Here is a 14,658-nt window from a genome sequence, read left to right as displayed (position 1 = left end):
AAGGTATGAGAAACGTTTGTATGAGTAAGTGTAAATATTTTACGGATAATTTAATGTTATTAAACATATTCTGATTATATTGTGATAAATAGGTAAATGATAATTACCATATTACATATTTTAACTCGTGTCTAAGGTATGAGAAACATTTGTATGAGTAAGTGTAAATATATTATGGATAATTTAATGTTATTAAGCACATTGTGATTATATTGTGATAAATGGGTAAATGATAATTACCATATTATATATTTATATTGAATTAAGGAAACCACTGTAGACTGACTAATAAATGCAATCTCACTATTACCAAGGTATGATTGAGTTGCCGAGACATGGTTGAGTTGTCTAAGTATGTGGTCGATTTTATGGCATGATTTATTTTCCTATTTATATTTTATTTGGAGGATTACTATTTCAAGGCATGGATGAGTTGCATATATATATATATATATATTATATTTATATTATTTTCAAGGCATGGATGAGTTGCCTATATATATATATATATATATTGTTTACCTGGATGTTTATTATATTAGTTTTGATGGTTTTTACGGATATTAGATATAGATTGTTTTGATTATCGGTTTTCTGATGGGTTGTAGTAGAGAGGATTTGCTTGCGGGTTTGACTCACCTTCTGTTGTTATATTTCAGGTCCTCCTCAGTTTCAAACACATGGTTGAGGACTCAGTTGTTCGGTGAATTAATCCATCATCTATTATACTGTTTACTTCAGGGTAGAAGTTTTTATTTATTGTTTATGACTTCTAACTTATCTATTTCCAATTATAGAGTTGGTTTTGGATTTATGGGTCCTTCATATGTGATTCCCAAGTTGTACTATTGAACTTTAATTACTAATAGATGGATGGATTTTCAGTATTTCTTAGATATCATTTCTACCTTATTTTTCTTTATTATTATATCATTTTGTACTCCATGTTTGTGACTTGATCAACTCGTGCTTGGAAATTTAGGGGTATCACAACAACCATCCTAGTCAATCCCAACCATTTTTGACATTAAAATTGACTTTAACTTATAAATAGACATTTCATTTAAATTATAAATAGACATTTCATTTAAAAGAGATCATTTTTGTTGGTTTTCGACACTTTTGGAACCGTTTTAGCTAAAATGGTTATTTTGGTCATTTGCGACTTTTTCAAAAACCCACTTTTTAAGTAAGTGAACATTTTTTCCCTTTTTGACACCGAAAATCATTTTCAAGTCAAAATGGTCTTTTTTGTCACTTTTGATCCCACTTTTAAGTCATTTTTCACCTTTCCGACATCAAAAGTCATTTTTTTTACGAAAATGGTTATTTTCAACTACTTTTGGTATAAAAACACTTTTCAAAACAAAGTGATCATTTTGGTTATATTCGGGTTATTAAAACCACTTTCCTCTAATTCTTTAAGTATCCCTATAATACTCAACCATGAGCGCCATAAGCTTTGTGAAATGATCAAGAACCAAACAATACTGATTCAACGAGTGACTCATCAAGGAAAATCTTAAGCTGGGTTGAACCTCCCTCTAAAACCAAAACCCACAAACAAATCATAAACACACACTCTCACAAACTTTGCGAGATCAACGACAAGATTAAGATGTTCGGTGCCAGCACTTTTTGAAACATAAGGAGAATCATCTCATACCTAGTGCTTATTTTCTTTAAGATCACATTGACCTGCGCAAAAATGAGTGGAGAAGAGTTTCAAGAATTACATTGAGAAATTGGTGGCAAGATGAAATACTTTATTTCCTTTTCTTCACATCAACACCCCCACAAGCTTTAAGTTGAGACAATTTGTAGGAAGCCCTTCTTTAGTGCCTACTGTTCCTCCTTTTCTTGCCTCTCACTTTAAACCAAGTCAAAATCGGTCAATGCCACTAGACATCTGGTCAAAAAGAGTTTCGTAATTTCAAATAAAGATCAATTGTTAGAGTCATTTTGCGTCATTTACTGTACAAAATTATGTATTTTCATTTCATTTGCATTAAAAGAACAAAAACATGAAAAAGTGTTCCAGATTTGAAAAATAAAATAATTAGTTTAAAAATGTCATTTAAGAATTTTTTTTTTCCTTGAATGAAAATTAGACAGATTAACTACTCTTATTATAAGTATAAAAAAAGTTTGACATTATATTTTTTTAGCACAATTGATGACTGTTGAGTGATATTTAATCATTCATTAAAAAAAAAAAAAATGGATATTTAATCCAATGAATGGCATTCTGTTTCCACGATATCCATTGAGCTTCACAATTCTGAAATTTAAGTAAAAACAATTAAAACATGATATCAAAGCTCCGTGCAATTGGGATAAATTAATTAAAAGTTAAAATTAATATTTTCATAGACTAAGAACTCATGTCTCATCATATACTATATACACACACAAATATAATGATAGGTCTTGTCCTTCCAGGCCAGAAAATTGAATGAGGAGGGATACATTCTTTTAGCAAAAATTTACAAGTCCAAAACAACTTTAACATTAATTGATAATTCCATTGAAAACAAGAAATTAGGGTTTCACCAGTGATTTTTAAATGACCGCTGGTAGTAATTACCAGCGTTCCTATAAGGGTAATTATATACTTTAATCGGCGTTGTTTTAACCGGCGTTTACTGAAAAAAAACGCTGGTAAGTGGGCGCTTTAATATTATTTCCTTAATTTACCATTTATTTCTAATTTTACCAATCGCATCCGAGCCCTAGGTTTCTCTTCAGCCTCCCCAATCGCCCCCGATCTCTATTCCCGGTCTCAACTCTGAACTCCCCCAACCCCAACCCCCCCCCTCTCTATCTCTCTCTCTCTGCAACTCCCAATTGCGCGCCTCCATCTCTATTCTCGTTCTCAACTCTGAACTTCCCCCCCCTCTCTGCAACTCCCCAATCGCCTCCATCTCTATTCTCGTTCTCAACTCTGAACTTGCCCCCTCTCTATCTCTGCAACTCCCCAATTGCCTCCATCTCTATTCTCTTTTCTCAACTCTGAACTTGTCCCCCCTCTCTCTCTGCTACTGCTAATTAGAAAATCTGCAAGAATCAGAAGTTCAAAACCCATATATTTCAGTTTATCTATCTGTCTGCAAGAATCAAAAGTTCAAAACCTATTACCTAATCAAAACCCATATCTGATATGCCAGATTGTTCAAAAAATCAAAACCCATATCTTTCAGTTTCCATCGCCCGCTGTTCCAGTTCGGGTTCGCCGTTCGCAAGCTTCAGCCGCTGTCTCTCAACTCTCAAGCTTGCCCCCCTCTCTCTTTCTGCAACTGCTCACTTGTATGTATGTTGTTTTAATTTTTTTGATATTTATTATTGTTTGTGCCTATTGTGTTTTTCAGCGAGGAAGATGCATTTGGAGCCCTTGGTTTCTGCTATTGTTTATTGAAATTGGGATTTCTAAGCATTGGTATGTATTCCTATTTCCTGTCAATCTTGTTTTCTTTTGCAATGCGTTTCTTATGAATGTGTTTTATTTTCAGCTGTTAATCGTATGGATTGTCATGTTGAATGTGTTTATTTGTTTCTTGGGTTTTGATTCCTTTTCTTGTGTTTTATTCGTTCTTTTTCAATTCTTGTGAAGTTTCTTGTTTTTGGAACTGTTTTTACTCGTTTTTCTTGTGTTTTTAGTTATTCTTTTTCAATTCTCATGTGTAGGTGTTTGCGCATTTACTGGTTGATCCGCTGCAGATACTGATGGTTAGTGTTGCAGTTGCATTGCGGGAGATTGGTTACAAAGTTGTGGTAATCTCAATTATCACTTATTTATATGTTTGAAGTTCAAATTTAGATGTCTGAGACTGAGGGAGTCAGAATTGAATTATTTTGGAGTTTTCAGTCAAGATTGTTGGCAGTGTCCTCTCATAGTGTATGCTTGTTTCTGTTGACCCCGTGTTTTCATTCATTATTCTGGAATATCTTCTGCTTTGTTCATTAATCATAACATGTGGCTTTGTTCATGAATCTTGAATATCTTCTGCTTCATTAATAATGCTTTCTATTTGAGAGTACTCATGCAATTAACAAAGTTAAAAATTGGAGATTAAGGTATCTTACTTGGGTCACATGACAACACACACAACAAATTATTTCGGTGGGAAATGGGCTTTTAATATTGACAAAGGGGTTATGTAATGCGAACACATCAGTTTTCCTTTATGTTATTAGATATGATACTTGGAGAACTTTTTCTTTTTTAATTGAGGAAAATGCAGGGTAGGGTGACAAACACTCTCAAAAAGGAGGGAAAATCCTCCTGCAGAAGTCATAATCTCAAGTCTCAACTGGGATAACTCACAACCCAATTGTTGGCCCATTCCTCACGGTAAGAAAAATTATATCTAAGCTCTCTTTTGTTAAAAGTTTAAGTTATTAGGTGCAATTTTCTTCAGGTAACATTCAATGAGGTAAATATAGTCATCTTAAGTATCATTTGTTTTTACGTCTGCAGGTTTACTCACTTGAAGATGGTCCTGTGCATGCTGTTTGGAGAAACATTGGAGTTCCAGTCAAAATCATGGAAACTGGTGGGAAGTGGAGATCATTGTAGATTGGCTGAAGTATGATTCTCATATATGGGAACTTCCACACTTCAATTAATCACTAAACTGTTAGAAATGGTAACTAACTTGGGATCTTCCTTTCCTTTTAGCATTGACAACAGTCTGTTCAGTTCTTTTGCTGCTATATAGGTGTCCTTGGTCCTTGCGTCATTTTATTTTCCAGTTATCTCATTATTTTTTGTGTGTGTTGTGGGGGAACAATCAACTAGTCTCATGTAACTTTGCATAAAGAATAATTTAAACACTTTTGAATATCTCGTCAGTTTTTATTTATTTATTTTTTGATTTCATAGTTGGTACTCACACACACGTCTCTACTGAGACTTGAACCTCTGACCTCCCTTTGGGAAGTAAGAGGCTCATACAGCTAGGCCACTGGCCCGTTGGTGAATATCTCATCAGTGCTAGTGTATAGTTGATACGATATCATTATTGGTAGTTTGCATGTCATACATTTGTTTTTTTAACAGATTGGATGAGACTGATTTGGCTTATTAAACCAAATAATTTTAGGTCTTTCTGATCATGGTATATGCCTTTTGCAGCTATGATGGTATACTCGTAAACTCTTTGGAAGCCAGTGGCATTTTTCCTTGGTAAGCCATATTATTTTATTTTATAACCAGATTATTCCTTATGCTGAAGACACTAATTTAATAGTTGTGCAATTTAATGGTCAATCCAACCCCAAAAGTATTTCATGCAGAAGCTGATGCATTAGCATTTTTGGGGTCGATCAAAATGCAAAATCTTTTTTTGGCGGTAGCAAGTATATTCTTGCATATGCTTATGTAGAAGCTCATTCATATGTGATAATACAAGTTTTCTGACATGATTACTTTGCTTTTTTTTTATCTGTTTGTTCCTAATATTAGCTATAATAGGTTAGAGTTGATTCTGCTGACAATGTCCTTATTAAGTTAACACGAAAGACTTTATTTGTGACAGCCTCATGCAGGAGCCTTTCAAGTGTGTACCTATTATTTGGACCATCCATGATAGGGCATTTGCTACTCGTTTGACACAATACCAAAGCCTGCTGCCTGGTTTCTGCTATTGTGTTTATTGTTTTCTATTATTTGCAAAGACTTGTGTTGTGGCTCAATGGAGGGCTAGCGTATGGAGGTGCTGAAGAGATCGGACCTTTTCGCATTCAATCTGATGCCACTTGCATATTCTTCAATTCCAAAGTAGTTTTCTTTAAACTATTCGATGCATTTCTGATTCCATGTATATATATAACGTTCACATTGATGTTAACGTTCACTTTGGCAAATTTAACGTTCTATTCGAGACTAGTTCCTAAGGATCACATTGATATTCATTTTGGGCTTTTAGATTTTTTCCGTATTTCCCCTGAAGATGGAAACTGATTCAAGCGGTGTAATTAAATAAAGCTACATAATTGAACCAATTAACTCTATCAAACTGGCAGCAAACAAATGTTCATGAGGCAAATAAACAAATATAAAGAAGCAAACAAATAAACGGGTATATATAATGGGAAAATAAAATAAAAATTAAAACTGGCGCTCTTTAAATATCGCTGGAAACGGTAATTGAATTACCAGTGTTTTTTTTTAGTCTTTCACCCGCTTCTTTCTGAATAAAGAAACATTTTATATTTATCATATATATTAATAATTAGTTTTTTTTTTTCTTTTTTATTTATTAATGATTAGTGATGCTTTGACTTTTTCACCCAATTTTTTTTTTTATATCATATTTATAAACTACCCTAGAAATTTAGTTAAATTTAAATTTTCCTTTTATAGAAATGTTTCATTGAACTAATTAACTAAAATACCTTGGGAAAAAGAAAATAATAATAATAACTAAAGCACCTTTAACGTAATTTACTTTTATCGTCTATTAAAATACTGTTATGAGTAAAATATACACTGTTACGTACAAAATCTATGCAATTGGAAACCAATGCAAAAATTGTGTGATGATTCCTTCACACTGAGTGCATCTACAAAATCTATATTCATGCATCAAAACATACAAAATTCGTGTTCCATTATTTGGGTGACATGACTCTCCTAGTCAATCTTCGGGGATTAGAATTCACCAATTACTCTCTCTAACAAAAATATGCTTCCTTTGTATTATTAAAAAGCTATGCAAAATTGGCGTGGTGATTCCTTCACACCAAGTGTATGTACAAAACCTATCTGGATTGTATAAACAAACTTTTTTGTCTGGCCCAACTAATTTGGTCCCAAAATGTCAATTAATCCAGTTGGCCCAGTGGATGATCTGGTTGTAGGGATTTGAGTCGCCAGGTCCCATTCCAGAAGACAATTGGCCCACAAGGCTGATCTCATGGAAATAACAAAAAGGAAAAGAAAAGAGAAAAAAATAGATCCAATTTTAGCAGTACTTAATCCCAAAGTATTTAGTACTAATTATTACCCACCCACTAATAAAGCAAAAGAACATATATTTAAAGAAGTATAAAATGGAACAGTAACAAGTGTGCATGCAATAATTTCAGGATGAGTATCATGAGTTACATATTTGTAGTTTGTATTCACTTCCATTGTGTTAAGTTTTTACCTATGTAAATTCTATTTAAATTATGTAATTATTTTAAAATATGAAAAACATGTTTGGTAATATTCATTTGTTGCAAAGTTTTTTGAAAAATAAAAATATTAAAACATGTTTGGTAAAAAAGTGTTCAAAGTTTGAAAAATATAATGATTAGTTTAAAAATGTCATTTAAGAGTTTTTTTTTGTTTGAATGAAAATTAGATAGATTAATTACTCTTATTATAATTATAAAAAAAGAAGAAGAAGAGAGTTTGACATTATATTTTTTAGCACAATTGATGACTATTGAGTGATATTTAATCATTCGTTAAAAAAAGAAGAAGAAAGTTATTATTTATTTATTTTTTTCTAGTTGGTACTCACACACACACATATCTTTTTCAAGATTTGAACCCCTGACATTCCTTTGAAAGGTAAGAGACTGATATCGCTAAACCACTGACCCGTTGATTAAAAATTAGAAGTTAAAATTAATATTTTCATAAACTAAGAACTCATGTCTCATTATATACTAATAATTAGTTATGGTCAATGAATTTTTCACCCAAATTTTTTTTTTTTTTTTTTATAACATATTTAGAAACTACCCTAGAAATTCAATTAAATTTTAAATTTTCCTTTAATAGAAGTGTTTCATTGAACTCAAGTAACTAAAACACCTAGAGAGAAAAAAAAAAAAAAAAAAAAAAAAATGCCTTTAACGTCAAAAGTGCTCGGGTGTTGACCAATAAAATAAAAATACGTCCACAAGCATGATACTGTGGGAGATTTGACCAGGCCTAGGCTACTATACTAGATTGCATAAACAAACTTCTTGTCTGGCCCAACTAGTCAATAAATCAAGTTGGGCCAGTGGATGGTCTGGTAGTAGGGATTTGAGTCGCCAGGTCCCAATCCAGAAGGTAATTGGCCCACAATCTCATGGAAATAACAAAAAAAGAAAAGCGAGACACAAAAAATAGGTCCAATTTTAGCAGTACTTAATTCCAAAGTATTTAGTAGTAATTATTACCAACCCACTAATAAAGCAAAAGAACGTATATTTAAAGAAGTATAAATTGGAACAGTAACAAGTGTGCATGCAATAATATCATGATGGGTATCATGAGTTACGTGCTTGTAGTTTGTATTCACTTCCATTGTGTCAAGTTTTTGGCTAGGTAACTTTTCAAAAAAAAAAAAAAAAGGGTTTTTGGCTAGGTAAATCCTACTTAAATTATGCAATTATTTTAAATACCAGAAAAAAACAGATAAAAAAAAAAGATTGGAAAGTATAGAGGGACTCCTGTGATAAGGAGAACTCCTACTAAGAGGACAACCACGGGGCACTGTTCGTGTTCATGCAACAATCAAAACGTTAGTGAAGTGACTGAAGTCCCAATGACGAATAAAAGTGAACCCTGGACATAGGAGTGCAAGCTACATGCTAGTAGTGGTAGTGGACAACTTGCTTGCTTGGCACAATTCATTACCCTAAATTTGCATTAATCCGCACGTGTTGTCTTTAAATATTATTATAATTATTAATTTTTGATTCTTAATTACTATAACAATAATAATAAAATACTTCACTCCTGCGGCGCGGCTCTTAGATCGAAGTATCAAGTTTAAACCCCTGCCAAAAGGTTAAGAAGGACAGAGATTGTGTGCTTTGGAGACAAATCTCATACACTTTGTGTGGGACGTAATACCATTTTGTCCTTCTTCTTTTCATACGATACAAAATGGTATTACACACCAAAAACTCTTGCTTATTTTTAATACCATTTTGTCCTTTTCCTTTGAGAACTTTTTATTTGGGTTCATACAAACAATTCATTTTCTATGGTGTTGGTACTATTTTATAATCTTTCATTTTATATTGGAATTTGGAATTTGTCAACTTAATAATTATATATATATATATATAAAACATGATACCAAATGTTCGTCTGGTTTAAAAGTTTGAACGTGAATAAATTAAAGAGGTAGAGATAACAACTATCACCCTATTCCACACTTCCACGACTCTTATAATTTGGAATGGAGATTCATACACACTACCATCATGGATGCTTGTATAAAATAAGTGGTTGGTCAACTTCAAAAGGTATGTAAAAATATATATATATATATATATATATATATAATAAAATAGAACAAATTTATATGGATATATATTCAAAGTGGACTATATATATTGATTATTTAGTTTTAGTGTAGTAATTTACTCTAAGTTGCGCTGCATGTATCCTGCACAATTCGATATATTCAAAGTTTCTCGATCTCTCTAATGGCGTTTTACACGAAATCTCTCACACCTCTTGAGTTCACAAATACTTTCCAAAATTTTCGAGCTACTGGAGTCCATGACGGAAGATGCTCATGTTCCAAAAGAGACCTATTTTCTTTTTCCCTACTCCATCCATTCTAATCAACTATCTTTTTTAAGAAAAAAGACCTACATTATTAGGACACAGGAAAAGTTTTAAAAGCATTAATAGACTTGTAAAACGTATATTCTGAAATTGAAAACTAAACTTCCAAGTCTTTAATCCCTATTAATAAATTGTTCGAGCATCACATCATAACAATATTATATATGCATGTAGAAACAAAAACAAAAAATCTGTATGTAAAACATGAATAAATAAACGTAACCAATAGCTAAAAATGCCAATTAAAATTTTAGAAAAAGTAAGAGTTTGTTACCTTGATGACTAAGGAGACACGTTTTTTGAACCTTATTCTTGCTAAATGTTAAAGCTCGATGCTAATCCTAAAAATAAGAAAACACTCAAGTTCTGAGGAAGATGTTTCACAATCTCACTTATAACAATTAAAACACCACCTAAGTACTATATATATATCATATATTAACCCAACCCAACTATGCTTTCAGTCAAAATGTTGGACACCTATCCGTAGAAAAAGGTGTGATTACGGATAGGTGTAATAAGCACATATTGTACTCAGCTCTTATGTTAAATTAATCCAATAACAAAGTATAATGCATCAGTTTAGGAATAATCTTCAAAATTAACAAATCAATATATTGATATTCTACATTCTAATAACAAAAGAAAATCAAAAACCAAAATTTGAAAATAAAAATATGGCAGAAAGATTGAATATATCATTCGTGCATTACACATATTGTATTTCTATGTGAAACAAAACATCCAGGATTTCTTAATGGGGTGGGCTAAATCAAAATATATTAACCAAAATCAATTGTTGTTTAATTCAATTTTAGTTAACTAACAACGTTTCTTTAGAAATTGACTGATCAAGGCATAGAAAATCCTATTTGGGTAATTAATAAAAAAATTACTAATTTATTTCTGAACAATTCACCACTCACTACCCTATCTCTTCTTTCGACCAATTTACTAATCCTATTTGAGAATCTACTAGTGGAAGCAGAGTGTGAGGTAGTTCATGGCAAGCCCCTTCCAACACTATGGAATTCACTCAAAAAATGTTTCAAATTCAATCTCTGCTGATTTCTAATCCAATTCAGATTTTTTTTTTTTTTTTTTTTTCATCCCCAGATTCTAATTTTCTTGTAGACATAATTGACAACAAAAAAAAAAGGACAAAAAATAGAAATACAATATATATATTTGTTTTGCTGAAATAAAATGTAGATTACGATGATTACCTCAAAATGCAATACAAATTTTTTTACTTTATATTTTAAAAAGATCATAATTTTTTTCTCCAAATAGGATTAGTTTGCAAAACAAGAATTACAGAGCTTGATTAGTTGATTTAGAAAAAAAATAAAAACAAAACCCATACATAAAAGTTAGCAGTTGCAGAGAGAGAGAGAGGGGGGAAAGCTTGAGAGTTGAGAGACAGCGGGCCAGTGGCTGAAGCTTGCCAATGGCGAACCTGATTTGGAAACTGAAAGATAGGGGACCTCCTTCAAACTAACTATATATAACAGATTGTGGGAATTCTTCCAAAATTATAACATGTAAGCCATGTTGGGTTGAAAGGTGAGTCGTTGACGACTCAAACATAAACGAGTGAAGTAAAAAGCCTCCTGTGAGAATTTGATTCAAGCTTAAGTTGACTCAAACACTCTTATTATTTGATTGAGTTAGGATCAAACATACCGTTGTTCAATTTAGTTTAGCTCATTTACAATTACTTTTTAAAGACTTTTCAGAAGGTATAAGGTAGAATTACAATCGAATTAAGTGACAGTTCAGTTGTTCATAAGCTCGTTTTATTTGTAACTGAGTTGAGCTCAATTTTTAAGTGCATTTCATAAAACAAGCCTAACATGAACAAACCCAAACTTAACTCGTCATAATTATGAGTATAAAAAGAATATTCAGGTTAAGGGTTTAGAATTTACAAATTGGAGTGTTTTTAGAAAATTTAGAGAAGGTTATTTTCAAAAATTTACTAAGTTTAGGGTTTAGTCTTTGAGGAGTCATTTTAAAGTAAATCATGAATTATAATTGTATTTTATCATAGTTTTGTTTTATGATGTACAGTTGTTATTGAATTGGGCTTTAGGCCTTTCCTTTTATTTATTTTTTTGTTGTCTTGGGCTCTTGGTCTTTGGGCCTCTGCCTTTGGGTTGTGTGATTAACCAATAAAAAGAAAGGGACTTATGATTAACCAATAAAATAACACGTCCATGATTATTATTATTATATTATATTTTATTATTATTATTATTTTTGCATTGAACCTAGAAAGCTTACCTTATCATGTTGAAAGACCTAGCATATTTTATGAATTATGACATCTATTTTTATTTATTAATTTAATAAAAATGTAATTTGAAGACTTTTTAAGTAACAATAGTGACTTAAAATTCATTGATGTCATTACTTTTGTTAAATGATCTTTAAAAATTTAATAAATCATATTATAAATTCAACTTTATCTAGAAAGTCGGGTATGGGTACACTCTAGGTAGCTTGTGCAAAATCAAGAAAAATTCAAGATTGCGATAATCGATTTCCGATTCCCTTACACTCCAATTAACCGTGGACTAGCCTACTGTGCAGTCTTGGCCCAATGATGGTTGGTAGGGATTTGAGTCCTTGTCCTGGGTCGCCAGTTGACCCACAAAATAACAAATTATTGGTTTAAAATTCATATTAAAGAAGGATTTTATTTATTTATTTATTTATTGGAAAGTCTTATTTAAACTAAGATTAATATTTATAACTTTCTCACGTGTTGTGTCGGTTTGTGTACCGATTAAAATTAAACCACTCGCAATAGGACGAATCTTGTAGGATAATACTATAGAGAAGGTGTTGAACCCACAGGGAGATGAGAATTTATGTTTGGCTTGTTGGTAACAAGTTTGTTCCCTTTTGGTGTCAGCGGTGCCAAGAGGCACTATTTGACCTTAACTTTCACTTTCAGTTTATTCTTTGAGTTTCGTGGCTTCGTAAAAGTCCATTTCGGGTCTTAGGGTTTGTGCTTATCCCTAGTGACCATTTCATTTTCTTTGCTTCAGCATTTTGGATCTGTTCTCAGATCAATTCATTGGGTTACTCGCTGACGCACTGGGTTTGTAAAACTTGGGCATCACATAAAGTTATTGGAAAAAGACGAGAGAAAGACGATAGTTGACTATACTAGGCATTCCAAATTATATATATATATACACACACACATATACTCTTTTCAAAAAATCACAATGCGATTGAAAATGGAATTCTCTTTTGTTTTTTCTTTTTGACATGCCATTACTTTAACCATTATGCTTCGTACAACAGTCACATTTTAACTTTTTCGCTTTTTATTTAATGTCATATAGCCGTACTGTAACTAGGGTTATTTATCCCACATTGGATCCGGATGGGAAAGTGATTAGGTATAAATTGGTAGGTATGCAGCACTATCCAATAGTTTGAGTTTTTGGGTAAATGGACAAACGCCCACTCTTTACAGTTAGTATCAGAGCCAGACCATTCCTTGATCGGGTGTCACACCAAGTGACCGGCCCAAAATGCGTCCGGGTGAGCACCTCGGGTAGGCAAGGTGGCCTGAGCCGCAACGAGGGCATTGTGAGTTTGGGTGGTGGAGAACATATCAAGGGTCATTTGTTCCATATCAGATCCAGATGGGAAAATGATTGGGTATAAATGGATGGGTATATAGCACTACCTAACAGTTTGAGCTTTTGAGTAAATAGGCAAGCGCCCACACGTTACACATACGATGATGAACTTTAAAGCATGATGCTCCCCAGAAACAGTTAAAATTTCCTTTTTCTATGAAATCAACTTTTTTTCTTTTTTTCCTCTACAAATGTCAGTCTTCTTTCTCATCTCTTTAACTTTGATTTTGAAAAATCTAATTAATGTCTTTATTTAAGGAGAGAGACACCAACCTCATTTCTCAACCTCTGATCTAGCCTTACCATGATCCCATCTAGTTTCAGATGCTATTTGAGACAGAAACCTATGGTCCTACAATTTTTTCTCCCTCTTAGTCACTTCACTTGTTTAGTTGTAAATCTGAGTCATTAGTTGTAGATTTGTTTCAACAGTTTGATCGATTTTGCCAAATAAAATATTCATATTATATGGCTTATATAATTTTAGTAATGCAGGTTTTTTGTTTTGAAAAAGTAACATAAAGACTCATTTGGATTGAGTAGTGTTGGAAAAGAAAAGGGTAAATTCTAGCAACTTATTTTGCTTGTTCTACTAATAGTTTATCAATTAAAAAATATTTACATCTCATTTTGTTAGTATCTCACTTGCTGATTAACTTACAAGATTAATTTTGTACATACATTCTTTTACACCATTATTTAAAATTACGGGGAAAAAATATATATACTTTTGATATTTAAGTAAATGTACTCATTTTTTTCATTTAGCTTGAAGAGTTTTTGTTATCAAATTATATACTTTTATGAAACTGTTATACTATGGATCAGCGCGTGTAGCATGGACCGCATGGATGCGAATGATTTTGGTTGGTTGATCTCCTAGTGTTTTGTATTTTAAGCTTGTCTCATATTATTTTTGACCTTTTTTTTTTGTGAACTTGTAACAAAATTTTAAAGTGTTCAATGCAAATTAGGATTTGTAAAATCTTTTCTAGATCTCATAATTTTACGATTCTATTTGATAAACGTTGAAAAGTGCTCATTTAACTTATTTTCCTGTTTTAGTATAATTTCGTGTTATTTCCCTTTTCAAGCACTTATTCCCAAAATAAGTTAATTCAGCCGAATTAGAGCTTTTAAAGAAGCAATCTCAAGCTTAATGGAAAAAAGAGAAAAATGGAAGTAAAATAGTGAAGGAAGTTCTCCATGATCGATCGAACCCAAGATTCGATCGATCACACAGTAATCGATTCAACCATGCCAGGATCGAGCTTTTTGTCCTTATCCTCAACAAAATATCTTCTTCGATCGATCCAACATTTCCTTTGATCGATCGAACCCCTTTGATCTTATCCTCACCTACCACTTTTGTCCTTTTTCCAAAAATATTACAACCTTGTCTTTATCCAAAAAGTACGCCGCCAAGGTTCA

The 14,658-nt window shown here is 32.2% G+C and overlaps 1 long non-coding RNA gene across 2 annotated transcripts; it reads left to right on the top strand.

Annotated features, from left to right (window-relative positions):
- Window positions 1-2,726: 2,726 nt before the first annotated feature.
- LOC132306301 (uncharacterized) lies at window positions 2,727-5,913 on the top strand. 2 transcript variants are annotated; one of them, XR_009481918.1, is made up of 6 exons: window positions 2,727-3,436; window positions 3,685-3,771; window positions 4,247-4,351; window positions 4,478-4,646; window positions 5,135-5,185; window positions 5,538-5,913. It is a non-coding gene; the product is annotated as an uncharacterized LOC132306301 (long non-coding RNA). The 2 variants fall into 2 exon arrangements; XR_009481917.1 differs by having other exon boundaries at window positions 2,729-3,436; window positions 4,242-4,351.
- Window positions 5,914-14,658: the final 8,745 nt, after the last annotated feature.

Source organism: Cornus florida, unplaced genomic scaffold, assembly GCF_030987335.1.
Source record: "Cornus florida cultivar Cherokee Brave unplaced genomic scaffold, ASM3098733v1 CherokeeBrave_3.0.0_Hap2_Chr05, whole genome shotgun sequence".
Taxonomy (NCBI): Eukaryota; Viridiplantae; Streptophyta; class Magnoliopsida; order Cornales; family Cornaceae; genus Cornus; species Cornus florida.
This window is presented reverse-complemented; position numbering and strand designations above follow the sequence as displayed.